Below are 17,790 nucleotides of genomic sequence, written 5' to 3'. Positions count from 1 at the left end.
ACCTGAGTCAATAAGGTGTTGTATCTCGCTGCCACCGACTTTAATTCTCGGCACAGTTATTCGTGACTTCTTCCGGAATAACGTATTTATCTTAGTAAACATGGAATCTGGATCGCTTGGTGAAATACCCTTTAACTTCTCCCGCCACTGGGAGTTCACTTCATTTACGTAATGTTGACGGATAAGATCCCGCGCGATCTTTAGAAGTGATTTGAACTCAACCAATATGGGATGATGATAGTCCCCATATCTCCGATAGATTTTGTTGACGCGAGTGAGCAGAAGGCTTTTCACTTTTTTCAACCGTTTTATGGCTGCAGTTTCATATCCTTCCATATTATTGCGAGGTTTAATTTTAGGGACGACTTGTTCAATTGTTTCCAGCGTCAAGTTCTCCAGCTTGAGAAGATACTGAAGTATTTCCTCGTTGCTCAAGTTCCTGTCACCTGGTGCAATTGTACTATCGTTTTCCCCATCAAGAGGTGGGCATTCCTCTCGATATCCCCGAATAAACCTCTCTTGGAATTTCTTCCAATTTGTTTGTTTAAAGTTCAGCCTGTGGACGCCACTGTCCATCGGCAGAAGGCGAACTCTTCGTCCATCAAACAGAACTTCAATAAGAATAGCGTTATGATCGCTATCGTAAGGAAGAGTCTGTAGTTTCCGTTGAGGATTCCTAAAATTAAAGTTCAAGCGCGCGTCAGCAATGCACAAATCCAGATAGGAATTTGCCCTGGGCCAGGTTGGACTCTCTGATCCATATAATTCGCATTTATACTCTATCTGGTATTGCTCTATCCAAGATTTGAGGAATACCCCTCTGGGATTGTTTGTGGCGTTTAGCCACGAGGTATGCTTAGCATTCAAGTCGCCAGCTATAATATAGTAATTATGCAGCCTATTCAGTTCGAGTATCGTAAACAGAGAATGGAATTCCTCCCTGAACTTGGCTCGGTTGTTTCCCACTGCATAGACTGACAGAATGTATAAATTCCCTCCTCTAGGCAGTGAAAAAAGAATACATGAGACTTCGATACACTCAAAGGTTTCAAATTCAGGCCTATTAATATGCCTGAAACGATAATGGCGACCCACAAGTATTCCGGTACCACCTCCCCCATCACAATTTCGTCTATCGTTCCTCACGAATTCAAAATCCTTGAATGTTATCGAATGCCTCGGATTGAGGTGGGTTTCTGAAATCAAGACTATGTCAGGCTGTTGTCTGGCAGCGAAATCAAGGAGCTCCGCTCTTCGATGGATTCCTACGATGAAATTCACATTAATCGCGATGATCCGGAGGCCATCCAGTGGTACCGCTGTGACTGCAGACCTAGCAGCGGACATGCTGTTTGTGTAAATATTCTGTTATGCTATTTATTTTTGTATTGTGTACGTGTAGCGTATGCTGCATGTTTTCACACATGGTTAGTATTTTATTGAGCGCTGACTGGTGGAACTGCTCCAAATGTCGGCAATGATTGTGGAAGTGAAGGATGAGCAAATTCTTCAGTTGAAATCTGCTCGAAGTATTCTCGCCATCTATCCGTGCGGCTCGACGGTTGGTAAGCAAAGTACCGTTCTTATCATTAACACAACAGAAATGTTCGATATCCTGTGTGCGTTCATCACGGCTTTTAGCAAGTCGAAAAAGATCTCTCTCGCCATCCCGAGTGTCCAGTTTATCGTAAAGATTTTTGAAATGGTTTGCTCGGGTGACAGCGACCGCTTTCTTTGCTTCCCGGTTGGCATTCTTATAAATTTGCCAATTAGCAGGTGTTTTATCGTCGAGAAATTTGTGGTAGAGGCGTTTCTTTTCACGGACCTTCATTTCAACATCATCATTCCAAAGCCAAGTATCTCGATTGATGTACCGCTTACCCGGCTTGGTGACCCCGAGGGTTGCAGAGGCCGCTTTGTGGATCGTGACTTTCATTCGGTTCCATGATTCTTCCACAGTCGTAATGGTTGGCAATTGTATGAGTGAGACCGTTTCTTCTTCCTTCTCACCAAATCGCCACCATTTAATGCGCGGCGGGCCAATGCGTTCCTCACGCTGTTTTATCGGTGGCTTAATTCGCAGGACGGCAATCAACGGCCGATGTTGAGGTGCGATGGTCTCATAGGGAACGACTTTGCAATCAGTGACAGTGGTAAAGTGTTGGTGTCTTATAAGAATATAGTCGATTTGCGTTTTATTGTTCCCACTATAAAATGTGGGAAGATGAGACAATCGTTTGATGAACCATGTATTCATAAGTACAAGGTCATGGGTGTCCGCAAAATCGATTATACGCTCGCCACCTTCATTACGTGCTCCGAACCCCTTTCCCCCATGGCACCTGTTACCGTCTGCCTTCTCACCCACATGACCATTAAGGTCGCCGGCAATGATTATGTAATCGTCAGCAGGCACGTGACAAGTCTTTTCATCGAGAAGTTGCCAGAAGGCATCTTTCTCGGCATCAGGTCGACCTGTCTGTGGTGCATACGCGGTGAAGAAGTGAATAGTGCGATCAGCTGATATAATGGTGAGCTTCATCAGCCGATCATCAAATCGTTCGACTTCTTTAATGGCATCACGGAAACCCTCTGAGATGGCAATGCCAACACCATATTGAGTGTGTGGGTTACCAAAATAGAGAAGTTTGTAGCCATTTTGACCGCGTTCGCGTTCAATGTCGCAGCTTTTGGCACCAGACCATCGGGTTTCTTGCAGAGCGTAGATGTCAATGCGCCTTTTCCGAAGGGCTCTTGCGAGTTCCTCCGTCTTTCCAGTTAGGGTACCAACATTTAGCGTGCAGACACGTATTTGTTTTGTTCGTTGTGTGCGGACTAACTTGCTTACGTCCTGACGCCGTCCATGCGTCAAGAACCCTTGCCCATTTCTCGACAGGACCGGGGCCCGTCCTGCCGCGTCGACTGAGGTGGACGCCCTAGCATTTCTCCGAGGCTTATGACTCAATCCGATCATCATGTTTGTAACGACATTCTATGCATTTTCTTGGTCGACCTGTCGCGGGGCCTGTCACCAAGAGAGATCAGGTAGGATTTAGCATAGTAGAATAACTCCATCTATACTCTATTTATCTCTTTTCCTGATCTCAGCATTTTATTTTTGTTTTACTGAGGATAGTACAGAGTACGTTGCCTCAAAGCCTCCTCCTTTACCTGGGCTTGGGACCAGCATACTATGTTAATAGCATGGCGGAGTTAACCGATGGAATTACAGCCGAATTGGTTAAATATGGAGGCGACCAGTTACACCAAGTGGTTCATCAACTTGTGCTCAAGGTATGGGACAGCGAATCAATGCTTGACGATTGGCAACGAGGCATTATCTGTCTCTTACATAGAAAGGGAGATATCACACAGTGCAGCAATTATAGAGGTATCACGTTGCTGAGTACCATCTATATGATATTCTCCACTATCTTGCTAGGCCGGATAGCCCCATACGCCCAGAACATCATTGGCCCATACTAAAGAGGCTTCACTCCAGGCAAATCAGCAACAGATCAGATTTTCTCTCTGCGGCAAGCGATGGAAAAACTGTTGGAATATGGACAACAGTTGCACCATCTGTTCATCGACTTTAAAGCCGCCTATGATAACATACCCAGGGTAAAACTGTACACAGCCATGAGAGAATTCGGTATCCCGACGAAATTAATAAGACTGACTAGGCTGACCCTGACCAATGTGCGAGGCCAGATAAAAGCAGCAGGATCACTCTCAAGAACATTCGACATCAACAACGGTCTACGACAAGGGGATGTCCTATCATGCGTCCTCTTTAACCTGGCCCTCGAGAAAGTGATCCGTGATGCTGAAGTAAATGCAAGAGGTACGATCCTCTTCAAGTCCACCCAACTATTGGCCTATGCTGACGATATCGACATCATGGGAAGAACGACCCGAGACGTACAAACTGCCTTCATCCAAATCGAGCAGGCGGCGCGAGATCTTGGGCTGCACATCAATGAAGGTAAGACAAAATATATGGTGGCAACGTCAGCACCGAAGACGAATCAACCAACAACATCAAACCGCACTAGTCAAACACAAACACGAAGAAGAATAAGGATAGGAGAATACAACTTTGAGACCGTTGACAATTTCTCCTATCTAGGGTCGAAAATCACAACCGATAACAACTATGATGGTGAAATCCGCGCACGGTTGTTGTCAGCCAACAGAGCTTACTTCAGCTTACAAAGACTGTTCCGCTCGAAACGTCTCACCATAGGGTCAAAGCTCTTACTGTACAAGACTATGATCTTGCCAGTCCTCATGTATTCCTCGGAAACTTGGGTTCTTAGCAAGAAAAATTGCGAACTCTTGGCCGCGTTCGAGAGAAGAATCTTCCGAAGAATTTTTGGCCCCCTACATGAGGATGGACCATTCCGTAGCCTACACAATGACGAAATCTATAAGCGATACCATGACCGTCCGGTTGTGGATAAAATCCGGCTCAATAGGTTACGGTGGGCGGGTCACTTAATCCGTATGGATGAGGATGATCCCACCCGGAAAGTCTATAAGGGCAATACCTATGGTAAAAAAAGAAGACGAGGCAGACCCTGCCTAAGATGGAGCGATGGCGTGGGTCAGGACGTCAGACAGCTTTTAGGGATATCGAATTGGTGGACCTCGGCGGAAAACCGAGATGTCTGGAGTTCCTTATTAAGGCAGGCCTAGACCGGATACCGGTTGTTGCGCCGTTGATGATGATGATGATTTGGGTTTGGGTTCCTGATTACCAGGATTGCTATCACTGCATTCCTTTGCAAATTATGCAGGTCACAAGGCTTCCAAAGCCAACTTCATCAGTCAGAACGTCTCCTGAATCCACGGCCCAGTGGTATGACCACGATAAATTGAAGAACCAGTGGTTCTTGGAGGGGCAGAATGTTTAGAATAGAATAAGAAATAAAGATAAAGATGGGAAGGGGGCGGGGGGCGATGTGGCTTGAATTGGACCAACAACCTTTCATATTTCAACAGGATATTACAAATAACAACCTCGTTTGGAGTTGCCGGTACTTTTTTGCTTGTTGATTTAAAAATGTTGGAGGTATGTGGGTTGGTTGCCAATTTTTCAGGAATCGTCTAGGTAAACATTTGAGGGACTAAACTCATCACTCATCTCACAGTTTAATCTAAAAAATATTTCGGATTATTTCTAGGGTGCAAGTCAAGAGGTGGTGGAGGCTCTTATTCTGGGAAACAATTTCTTTGAAATGTTAAAATTAAGTTGAATATTTTCGTAGAAGATATTAAAATTTATGAACAAATTTCGCATATGTTTAACATCCTTTGCATAATTTAAACCTGAGTAAAGAAGGGTTTGCAATCTCACAATTACACCACACACACAATTTTCTGGTGTCCTTTGTGTTATTAACTTAACTAAAGTAAAAGAGTTGAACTTGTGGCAATATTTTCCAGGACATGCTCTGCAAATGTATCCATTTAATTGAAATAACATCACCAACTTCGCTGAGCGAGGATTCGGCATGTGCTGCATGCACTCCACTGCGAGTATAATGGAAACAAGTGAGCAGCCTAATACAGGGTACTTGTCCCAATTTGTACAACTCTTCAACTGTCTGAAAGTAAACATAAAAAAAAAGTGTTCATCGTTTGGAATTCGTCACCCGTGCCGAATTTCGCCAGATACTTCGAATTGGGTGCGACCGAGAAAAAGCTTCATGTCTAGGACGCATGTGTACGCATAAGGACATGGCGAAAAGGAGAGTCAAAAGCGAGGGGTTGCAACTACTTCGTAGAAATGACACATGGGGTAAATTGGTCAGAATGAGCAGCGGAATTCGAAGCGAATTAACATCCTTAGACAGTATGGCGTCTCTCAAAAGTTCAGCTTACAATATTCGCTCTACGGTTTTTCGTCTGGCGAATGTTCGTATTTTCGCTCCGAATGCGCGCGTCTTTGGCACAGTTCGAGTGAAGGAGGCACCGAACTTTACTGGGGCGAAGTAAGCATGCAAGTGATTCTGTGCAGGGCGAGATTCAGTTGTAAAGCCCCCCAACGAATTCGCCGTTCGCCGCGCGCTTCACCTCATCCTGCCCACTGGGACTGGTAGGTACTGTGTATAGTACTCAAGGAGGCAGTGAGCGCAATTGCTGAAAAATACTGGAGAATCGTTATTTCGTTAGTACCGTGCAGAGCTTCGTTTGTGTGGTATGGTTTTGTGTCGTATATCCGAAACTAATAAATATTTTTGTGTTTAGAAGGAAAAACAGAAGACACTCTTTTGAACAAAATCAATTCACTGCCCACCTCCTGAGATCCTTGAGGGACCCAACCGTATAGTTTTAGTCCCTAAATGTCATGTAGTCGGGTCCGCAAGGTATTGTCACTTTAAATTGGATTTCAAAATTTATATGAGTTCGAAAGTTTATCTCGTGTCAGTTCGTCCGCGGTTCAAATCCCCATCAAGGATACGGAAAGCATCACTTGAGTTTACGTTGACCTGAAGCGATGTCTGAACCTTATTGCGATAGTTCTGTGAATGGATCTTAAAAGTGTTCGTGGATGATGGTGAAAGATGTGTAAATGTTGAAGATTTCAGATGTTTAGTGCGTAGTAGTGAGTGCGAAGCGAGGTTAGAGGAATTCAAACATGAGTTGTCCGGTAGTGATGTCAAAATCTGACGAGGTCTTATGCTGGTGGAATTCGTCTCATCTTGTAGGCCTAATGCAATACTAATAGTATCTAAATTTGCTAAGAAGTCTTGGTCCAAAAACCGTGCGAAAGATAGAAATTAAAGATATCAGATATGAAGTAAAGTGCAAGTGGTTCATTCTGGTTTTGTGAAAACACAAGAATAGATAAAAATTTCTGAGTGTGGTTTGATACAGGAAGTAGTAAGTGTGGCTAGTTCTAGCAGTAACGATGTGATGATTTAACCAAAAAAAAGTGAGTTTTCAATTGGATACATCGAAGCAGACAACTGAACAGCCGAGCTAGATGGGAGCAGCAATCCTTACGGTACATACAGTATATTAAATTGAATATTAAAGAATGGTAGCCGAAATATATATATGCATACTTACCTCTACTATAGGCATGGAAGAATATACCCTCAAGGATCCTACATATAAAATCCTAAGGTGTATACCCTCCTACGAATTTCTTTGAAGTATATTCTCAGTATAGGCCCATATCTTACGGACGCACAGTCAAGATTCCTTTCTTGACGAGCAAACCTTTAAGTTGAATATTGCTTTATTCGGTTTTATGCCGAGATGATGGTGCTAAGCACATTTTAGGCCAATTGGCATGAAATGGTAGCAACTTTTAATGTGCCAAGAACTCAACTTGTCCTCTTGGCTAGGTACAGTTGATGTAAAAAATTTCGTACCGTTTAGGACAATATTAGGAATAGCGTTTTTATTTTTGGGAATACAGAGATACTGGAACTACTAATTTCCATCTTTTTAAAATCTTTATTTTTGGAAAATTTCACTTTCAATTAATTCATCTAACCTGCCACCCAGACTAGGCAAATAATAAGGTTAAAGTAAGTAGCAAAAGTGTCTTAAGATTACATGCAATTGCTAATAATCAAGAACAGAAATCGGATATGGGGCATGGTCGCTTATTTTCACTGGAAAACCTACTTTAACTCAAACGTCCATTCTAACTATTAAACCGGAACGGAAAAAAATTTAAGTATTTTTATTTTTTTTTGCGAAATCTTAAAAATATGAAGCTTGGACCGTTTCGCAGGCATTCATCTGATTATAAATAGTACCGCAAATGAAAATCTTGATAGAATCTGTTAGCTTCTGTAAGCTTCTTTGGTAGTGGGCTCGGGCTTTTTTGATCGCGTTTGCCAACCATTTCAGTCATTGACTTGGTCCGGGTAATGTTAAGAGGTTTTCCAATCACCATCTAATGTATCAACTAATCGCTGTTTCAGTGGTCCTTGGGGTCGTTTCCGTCTCCGCACAGCTGGGTGGTTAGAGCACAAGGCTGTCATACGGAAGGTCGTGGTTCAAACCTCCCTGGTGGCAGTGGGATTTGTATCTCGATTTGACGTCGGATACCAGTCGACTCAGCTGAGAATGCGTATCTGAGTCAAATCTGAGTAATCATCTCGGGAGAGCGCAATGCTGGCCACATTGCTTTCTATAGAGTACTATAATCCTGTAGTGTGCCGTTACGGTCTTGAATGAAGTCCTCTAACACACTTCAAGGCTCTGAACCAATATGGGCTGTTGCGCCAACGATTATTATTATTATTATTGGCGTCGTTTGGCAATGTCACCTAGTGAGTTTTCGTCCGTTCCGAGTTGTTGTTAGAGCATACTAAAGCAGGACTCTCTCTCTGAAATCTGATCTGAATCTGAATAGGCGTAACCATAAATAGCTTTTTACCTCATTGATCCAACGCGAGAGACACGTCTTCGTTGGTCTGGTCATGTAATTGAGGCGAATGTGAACTCACTAGATAACACTGGTTTGAGTGTTTGAACTGACAAGGGCTTGGAGAGCTAGATGAGGATTTGACAGCCTCTTGATTCCACTCAGACCAAGCTTGCTAGCTTATGACCCAGAAAACTGGTGTATTCAAGCCAGACCAGCCGATATCTCTACTGAACTTGAAAAAGATTAAAGAAGAAGAAGAAGAAAACGATACAGGGAGGTTTCCATAGATTGCTTCCAGTAGTATACTGATTTCTCAATAGTATTCACAACTTTAAATTAGATATTTTACTTTTCTCCGTTCTAATCCCCTAGACCCACTATTATATGCATTTATGTTGAAATAACTGTTTGTCAGCGAAATTCGATGGTGCTTACCCCTCCCCCCTCCCCCCAATTTGAAGTTTTTCTTCATTGCTTGTATTTTTTTGTCGAAAAGGTTGGAAGAATGACTGTTTCTCACACTAAGGACATTTTTTATTGTCAATTTTTTTTGGTGTCATGGAGTGGTGCCACTGGCATTGAAGAAGGTTTGAAAAATTTTGGATGAAAAGGGTAAAAGTTTGCGCTGACTCAAACAATTGATGGTTATGGGTCATCGCAAGTTTCAGAACGTTTTTGCATGAAAGGAGAGAACTGATGATCGAGAGTTCAAATGACGCTCTGGTTACATATTTGACGTCTGTGTAGTGTCTCGTCCATACAGTTTATAATTACATTATTTGAATTAGGCGGTGGTCAAAATACCATCCTGGCTGGTTAGAGTTAACCTAAAGGGGACAGTTATTTAACAAAATTGGAAAGTTTGACGAAATCGACTGCAAAGGCAAAGTTTCAAATGTTTAAGCTCTCCTAAAGTGTCTCATCGATATGTGCTTGTACGTCACTTCGTTAACCAGACTTGGGCATTCGGGGACCTTGGGTATCTTTTTGAATACTTCAGTCCGTTAAACCAATGGAAATTGAAAACAAACACTCATAGGAACCTCGCAAAAGAAAAGAGGCGAGTTAAACTATTATAGAAAAGCAAAAAACAAAAAAGAAAAACAAAAGAATACCTCGACCGAGCGCGTAGAACCCTAAAACTTGAGACGGCAGTATCATGATCGGGAGAGAAGATCGACGGCGGATCACACCTTCAATCGATAGTTTTCTTTCGTTCAGATGTTTTTATCTCTAAAGAAGAGCATAAGATCGCCTAAACGATCATCATGGACACACTTTTGCGAAGACACTAATTCACTTGAGGTAACCTCAAAGCTGAAGTGGATCCTTGTCAAAAGACGTTGCCAAAAGTTGGATTATCTAGGTTTACAAAGCTATGGCTCCTGGTAATGGACACCTTGTTATGGCTGCTGGAGGACACAAAAGTTTTCGCGCAAGAAATTGTGGATGATCTAGCCGTAATAATTAGCAACAAGTTTACGGGCACAATATGTGACCGCTTGAATGCGACTCTGACTGTCCCCCTGCCTTTGCCGCTAGGAAGACTAGATTAGTCATATTCACTAGGAACCTAAGCTGGGGCAGCTACACGCTACCGATTTTATCAGGGAAGGAAATCCAGCTGGTACAAACAGTCGAGACTTTAGGATTATATCTTGAATCCAAGCAGCACCAGAACCTGCAGATTGCTCTGATGCTGTAGGACTGCCACATGGGGGGACTTTCACTACAACCTAAACACTAAAACCCATTTTCATATGTGCATGTATCGTCTGGTGGCCGAGACTGAACAGCTGGAATTTGCTGGCGAAGATTCAACGGCTCAGTTGCCTAAGTATTATTGGAGCAATGAATAATACGCCGGCCATGGTACTTGAAGCTGTCCTAAATCTACTCCACTTCATTTGGAAATGAAACGCAAAGCAGCTAACCATGCATTCAATACTATTGGCGCGTGGAAAGTCGGCTAATCATACGGTCACATGTCCATCCAGAAGTTCCTTGACAAACGCCAGCGTTATCCATAACAGCAAGTCAGTTAGTATGGAGTTGCCACCAGTTGCTGCTGAAACTTGACCGCCCAAACGAACTATTTCGGACGTAAGTGCCAGGGCCCTCAAACATAACTGGTAGTGACGAAGCTGAGAGACTGGCTCGCCAAAGATCTAGACCCACAATGTTAGGGACAAAGGCATCTTTTGACATCCTGCCATTCACTGTCAAATCTACTCTGAACGGTGAAATTGCAAGTATTGTCGGCACTCTTGGCTTCTGGCGACTGTTCTCTAATTTGTAAAAGCCCGCAGTCATCGAATAAGCGGATTACGGGGTAGCGCAATGGGTCTAACAAAGAGCTGAGTATTTTGAGCTGCGGCTCCGAGTACGAGGGATTACTACGGTCTAGGCGCGCAGAAACTGAGCCTCCCGTACCCTATATATCCAAAGCATTAGTAATAATGGCGTCAATGAAACAGGGTTTTATCCATTTAGGACAGAGAAAGAACCCGTCCGACAGCCCTCAGACTGTCCAACGCAATTATCATTCAGAAGGGTTCAAAAGTGTATGCCGAAGACAACCTGGGTTCATTTTCCAGGAGGACAAAGAAACAGTCCCAGCTAGAACAGTTGAAGTATGGAACTTGTGGCGGTAAAACTCCATTGTTTACCGTATCGAAGTAGGGTTGTCAGCCCTACCCAATCCCCAACCTAGAGGACCAGTTGGTACATTTTGTCCCGTTTTTAGGCAAGGGAGAGTCGCCTTCATCCATCTCCGTCTGCAGTTTTTCATTAAGAAAGAACTCCCAGCGATCACTAAGTGACGGTGGAGAAAGGATTTGGTAGTAGAGCTGTTGGTGTTGGTTCAGCGGGCGTTTCCTTAGTTTTATGCTCATCGTGGGTACGTCCACATTTAAATCTGGGACCTATATTACCCTTTGACCGCTAGGATAGTTCCAATCATTTATAACTTAAAACTACTATATGATCGCACATCACACTAACTTCTGCTTGTCCTCAATGTACCCTTACCATACCAGGAGTGTCAAAGAGCGAAAAGATAGAAAGCTTTAGGTTATTACTCACAACTTGGCAAGGCGTGGGAAATATGGCCAATGGGGATGTGCTACCCTGTTGATGGAGTTGCCGAATTAATGGATGTGGATGGTCTTTCGTTTTCTCGAAAAACCTTTCCGTCAAATTGAGAACATATTTTCGAAATGGTTTCACTCTTGTTCGCCGATATACTTCGGCGTTTTTCCCGACCTTTTTAGCCTTCCAGTTATAAGATAGGCCGGGGGGAATATCTTAATATTCGGCGTTCAAATGCTTTGCATTCACTCATGGCAGGGTTGGAGCAGGTGTTCTACGTAGATGCTCCGTGACAGATGATGGGTTTTATTATGGCTTTGTACAGAATCAGTTTGGCTTTGGCACTAGGACCTATTTTTTTGCGAAAAAGATATTATAGTAGATTTTACTAACTGCGTCGCGTGCCTTATTCATAGTGAGCTCCAGGTGCGGATTAAATTTGAGAAATTCGTGAAACTTAACTCCAAAGTATTTGATCGTTTGTGAGTTACTGTGGTATTTCCGATTTTAATTTTTAAGCGTTTAGCATTTTTATGGATACTTCTAGAACCTGAGTATCTAGATTGTCTCCTAAAAGTACACAATTGCTTTTTTGCCGCATTTATTCTATTTCCCCAATAGTACAGGTATTTGCAGAGTCCGCATCCACTTGATGACGGACCGGACCACTTGGGGAGCAGCTTACTTCCTCTCTAGTGGTCCAGGGAGCCCTCGTTTTGTGTTAAACACCCAATTTTTTTTTTAAAAAAGCAAAAGGTTGACGGACAGTTTCGTTCAGGGTAGAGGCGAGGCAGCGAATGATGAGTTGGGAGGAAGTAAGTTGCTTCCCAAGTGGTCCAGTCCGTCATCAAGTGGATGCGGACTCAGGACTCCCAGCATCCTAAACAAAAAATTCACTTCGGCCTAGTTTAGGTCTGAACATATGATGGATTTCACTTCCAAATAATTGCCATTTGCCGCCACTTTTGGTCACGTTGCTCCCAGGGCAGAGGTGAGGCAGCATCTGATGAGTTGCCTCTGCCCTGGACGAAACCGTCAGTCAACCTTTTGTTTTTTTATGTAGCAAGTATTTTTCTGTTGCTTTGCCGGCCTTGTTGGGGCGGATGTTTGACGCGAAGGTAAGAGTGTCATCGGCTTATTGGATAATGTCGGTCTCAGGAATGGGAACGTCAGCCGTGAAAATGCTAAATAAGTAGGTTCTGATATGGATTCTTGCAGTACTCCAAATATTACTAGCAAGAGATCGGAAAATTCGTTTCCCACGTTGACATAGAACACCCTAGCTGATGACAATTCTGATAATCGGAATCGGGAAGTTGTTTTCGATAAGTTTGTAAATAGGTCCGTTTGCCCATAAGGAGTCATAGTCTTTTCCTAGATCCAATGCACAGGCTACGGTTGGTTTATTGTTGACATTGAGTCTAGAAACGATTGTGTCTTGAAGGTACCTCAATGCATGTTGCAATCCGTGTTTATGACGGAAATCGAACTAGCGACGAGGAATGATATTTTTCAGATTGCAATGTTGGATAAGTTCAGTTGTCCAGGCTCTTTCAGAAAGTTTTCCTAGGTTGGAAAGCAGAGAAATGACTCTAAAATTGTTTGACTGGGATGTGTCCACTAGTTTGACTGCGGTGTTCGTAGCCAGAAAAGTCACTAACTTATTGGAATGTTTGGAAAGGAAATTTCTAATTGTCGCTTCAACAGTCGCAGTTAAGGCCAGATTGTTTCGAGGCGGAAGCTATTGAGTTGAGCCTCAAATAATTTCGTAAAAACTTGCGCTCAGTAAGAACGAATTTTCGGGACCGCGGGGGGAGGGACATATTAGGCCCGGGTTTTATGTCTGTTAATTTTCGCCGCCGCAGTGTAAGATGTTTGCAGGTTCTCGATGGCGACTTCCTCAAAAAAATCATCTTTTCGGACTGCCTTCAGAGTGTCGATTAACAATTGGGTGGTGATACGTTGGGCGTCTGACATCAGGGACGCGGAGCTGAATGTGATAATACTTAATTCAATAAGTTGAGGATATGTTTTATCATGGCGAATTGACGCTGCTCGTTGCTGGGGACCGAAGAGTGAGCTTCAACCAATTCTCGGAAACCTTTGTTAGGTTGCTTGGCATATGCTTGATTCGTTGCTTTGGGAAGAGATTTCTTAGCAGCTTGCGCGTATGATATGCCTGGGCTGGTCAACATCTGTGAAAGTTGAGTCATTGTTTGCTTGACTGAAGATTTCTCAGTTGCCTTCCTTCTGGCTACCATTCCTTTATAAGCCGGACATCCATGATCCAGTGGGGAACTTCCGTCGTGGGTCTTGAGCATTCCCGACGCCGATCGCTCTTTGCATATTTAATGCATCTGTGTATTATCGAGCAATTTCTGGCGATATGCCTAAAGTTTTGACGGTTGTATCGTTGCACTTTCTCCACTGGCTTGACCTTTTCGAAGGTAATTTTTTGACTGAGGATGTACTTTACCTTAAAAACTTCATTTAGATCTTAGGAGGGCTCAAAGAAGGCTATAAAAAGACCGCATTAAGATTTTATAGGGATCGAGGGATTCTCCCTATGGAGAGCCTCATATTGTTTGGTCAAAAAATCTGCAACCGAGCGAACTTTCAGAAGTGGGTACTCTGAATTGAGTTCGGCCGTAATTTCTTCGGGGTTAGCTTGCCTATGGAGACCCCAGATGATTATGGCCTGAGTTCTAAGGGATGGAGGGGTTCTTCTGGTGGCACTAAGTCTTTGCTCCTTATTGAGGGAAAAAATTTTGGCATGGTCCCTTGTGGACTCTGCAAAAAGGGGGTTCTATCACTCTTCGTGTTTTTTAGAGTCGCCTTTAGGGATTTCAGTAACTGTGAGCCACTAATATTATACGCCGTAATTGGAGGAATTTTCTCCTTTTTGGGCTTCAAGACACCAGCAGACGAGGCACTGACACTTGGCACTTGGGGTTAACACTTTTAGCACTCACCTGTTGTTTTTTGTGCCTTTTCCGCCGGCAAAAGGAGTTAAAAAGGTCTTCTTGTTGTCCCTCTTCGATGACCTCAAACACATCTTTTCTCCTATGGGCCCCTCTTTTGGCTCACTTGCGGATAGTCAGCTGGTACTTTCGTTGACTTCGTCAGGGCAGCAGCTTGTTGTTCTACGTTCATAGCGGGAAAAGCTGTCTCCAGGATATATTAAAGAGTTTTCACTGTGTCCCTAAATTCGCTGATGGTTTTCGTCAGCAGCTCGATTTGAGTAAGTTGATTCTCATTTTGTCGCACATCATCGTACTCAGCTCCCATTCCCTCGAGCGTGCTGACCTCCGTAGACGTTTGTTGCTGTTTTTCGAAGTCATTGTCATTGCACAGCATGGGTAACTGCAGCCGTATGTCGTCCTCGGAAACGTCGTTAATACGCGGGTATTGTTGGTGGTTTTACGATGCTTAGGACCGCTTTTTTCCGTACTCATTACCTGGAATCGCTAAAATCTATTTTTAAAAGACGTTTTCTTAGTTTGTGAAAGAAAAAGAAACTTAACTTTGAAAATTGGTCGGCATAGAGTGTCTAAAAATTGGTTGATGAGTCACAACTAATCTCGGCTCCTAAAAGTTGGCAGTTGATAGCCGTGATGAGAATTTTCCCTGTGTAGGCACGGGTGAAAGTTGGTGGCTTTGGTCCACTTTCTTTGAGCCTGAAAAAAAAAAACATCTGCTGTCCACAGCAGTCAGATGCAGAGTGATTTTAGGCCGATTCGCAGGAAATGATAGCAACTTTTAATGCGCCAAGAACTCACTTTATCTTGTTGGGTATCGTTGATGTAAAGAGTTTCGTACCATTTAAGGCAATAGTAGGAATACAGAGATACTGCAACTACCAATTTCCATCTTTTTAAAATCTTTATTTTTAGAAAATTTCACTTTCAATTAAAGCAGCAATAGGGTCTCAAGATTACACAAAATTGTTAGTAACCAAGAGCAGAAATCGGATATCAGCATGGGCGCTTATTTCGACTGGAAGACCTACCTTTACTCAGGCGTTCATTCTAACTAAACCGGGTTTCTTTGAGAAACTTTAAAAATATTAGGTTTGGGCCGTTTCGCAGGTATTCATTAGTTTTTAAATTGAAGGAAAAATCTTGACAGAATCTGTCATGGAGCTTCCTCATCTTAACTATTGGCTACGGCCTTTTTGTTTGCCACTTATTTCGGCCATAGGTTTGGTCCGGGTAGCGTCGCGATGTCGTCAAATTACCATCTGGTATATCAACCCATCTAGGTTTCGGTCGACCAAGTTTATCTAGTGAGTTTTCGTTACATGAAGATGCAACCATGGAGCCCTCTGTTCCAATTACTCATTTAGGATGCGGGTATAGATAGTTTGGTACCTCACTGACCTATTGGGAGACAGGTTTCTTCGATGGTTTGGTTATGTAACTGAGGCTAATGAGCACTTACTAGTTAACGCTGGCTTGAGCATTGGAATTGATGACTACTTAGAGAGTTCGTTGATGATTTGATATCCTCTGTATTGGTCAAAGCTAGCCGTTGAGCGAGAAAATGAGAGACTTTCATTGATTGAGCATAGCAGCATACTTCTTTCTCACTAGCACTCTACTTATTTTTTTACCATAGATATTGCCATTATAGACTTTCCGGGCTGGATATCCTCATCCATACCAATGAAGTGACCCGCCGACCGCAACTTATTGAGAAGGCCAAAAATTCTTCAGAGGATTCTACTCTCGAACGCGGCTAAGAGTTCGCAATATTTCGTGATAAGAACCCAAGTCTTCGAGGAATACATGAGGACTGGCAAGATCATAGTCTTGTACAGTAAGAGCTTTGACCCTATGGTGAGACGTTTCGAGCGGAACAGTCTTTGCAAGTTGAAATAGGCTCTGTTGGCTGACAACAACCGTGCGCGGATTTCATCGTCATAGCTGTTATCGGTTGTGATTTTCGACCCTAGATAGGAGAAATTATCAACGGTCTCAAAATTGTAGTCTCCTATCTTTATTCTTTCCGTTTATTGGTGATATCGGTCGGAAAAAATGCGTAAAGAGTCATCATCAGTGAGAAGACCTTCCTGTTGAATCAATACTTTGGGGTTGGTTTTCATGTGCATCTTGCATATATACGCAAGGAATAGGCGGACATTGTCGTAAATATTATGCTCCCTGAATCTAGATAATAGATATCGTCACTGGAGTTCTTAGTGAACTTTACGACAGGTGGTATTAGTGGATCCAGGAATTGTACAATTCCTCCTTCAATATTCCTTTCTTACAGATGGTCTGCGAGAGTAGGTCTTGCGCTGTCTCGCAGTGATTGGAGTTGATTCTAGGCTCTCCTAAACACTAAGCGTCTGCTGCAGCCCACAACGTACAGATAGTTGACGCCGTTTTTCCCCTTGCAAGACTGGGCCTGAATGTATCAGGCTCAATCTTGCACTCCCTATACATATGACCTCCTCCCGCTCACTTTTTGCATCTTTTTGTCCTATGACAGTCACCGGTATTTCGCAAGGCATTTAAAGCAACCCTTGACGGACATCTGTTTTTTGAGTCGGCAAACGACCCAACTTGTTTTTGCTTAACTAGCCGTCAGCAATTTGAAAGCTGCTTCAGCTGGTCAGTTTCAAGTTACCCTTGCGTGCCGCCGTATACCTTCCTCAGTCCTCTGATTGCGGGATCTTGTAAACAGAGTCGTGCTTTTCTAAGGCCACGCGGGTATCGTCCTTGGTCGTAATTTCATCAATATCTTCACGTTGTATCACAATCACCTGCTTTCTGGTACGTACTTGTGTCTCTTCCCCTAAGGACTTCTACAAGTTTTAGTTGTTTTGCCCGGAGATTTCTTCAGCTCCAGTATCCAATCCCCTTTTTGAGAGCGTCTGATTCGGCTGACGTCTTCTCCAAGATCCGTCAGCTCAGGATCGGATTTGACATTCTTGAGAATATCGGCATATGTTTTTGATGGGGTGGTGTACATTATGTTTCTCTTTTATGAATTCAGACAACTCTATTATTTTTCTTTCGAGTGGGTCAAACGATGATTCGTTCGTATTCTGATACTGCTACTCTGCTTGTTTTTCCCACTGCGCACTTCCGTATTTATTGGTCTTCTAGGAGTGTCCTTCACCAACGTTAACTTTGGGAGAGCTCGCAGGATTGTCGAGCTTCCTCTAAATGGATCAAGCACTAGGCCCTGCGACATATCCCGACCAGGTGTAATCGCCCCACTATGAGCTAATAAAAGGCAACTTTTCAAAGATTTCTAAGCGTATTTCGAACAGGCGTTTTCGGGAGTGATGTACT

At 43.2% G+C, this 17,790-nt stretch overlaps 1 protein-coding gene across 2 annotated transcripts in view; it reads left to right on the top strand.

The window, feature by feature from the left end:
- Positions 1–6,180: 6,180 nt before the first annotated feature.
- LOC119660359 (synaptogenesis protein syg-2) overlaps positions 6,181–17,790 on the top strand; it is a 354,674-nt gene continuing 343,064 nt past the window's right edge. For both annotated transcript variants that reach the window (XM_038068867.1, XM_038068866.1), the window contains exon 1: positions 6,181–7,015. The gene's annotated coding sequence lies outside the window, so the exon portion shown is untranslated. The remainder of the gene's footprint in view (positions 7,016–17,790) is intronic.

Source organism: Hermetia illucens, chromosome 6 (assembly GCF_905115235.1).
Source record: "Hermetia illucens chromosome 6, iHerIll2.2.curated.20191125, whole genome shotgun sequence".
Classification (NCBI taxonomy): domain Eukaryota; kingdom Metazoa; phylum Arthropoda; class Insecta; order Diptera; family Stratiomyidae; genus Hermetia; species Hermetia illucens.
This window is presented reverse-complemented; position numbering and strand designations above follow the sequence as displayed.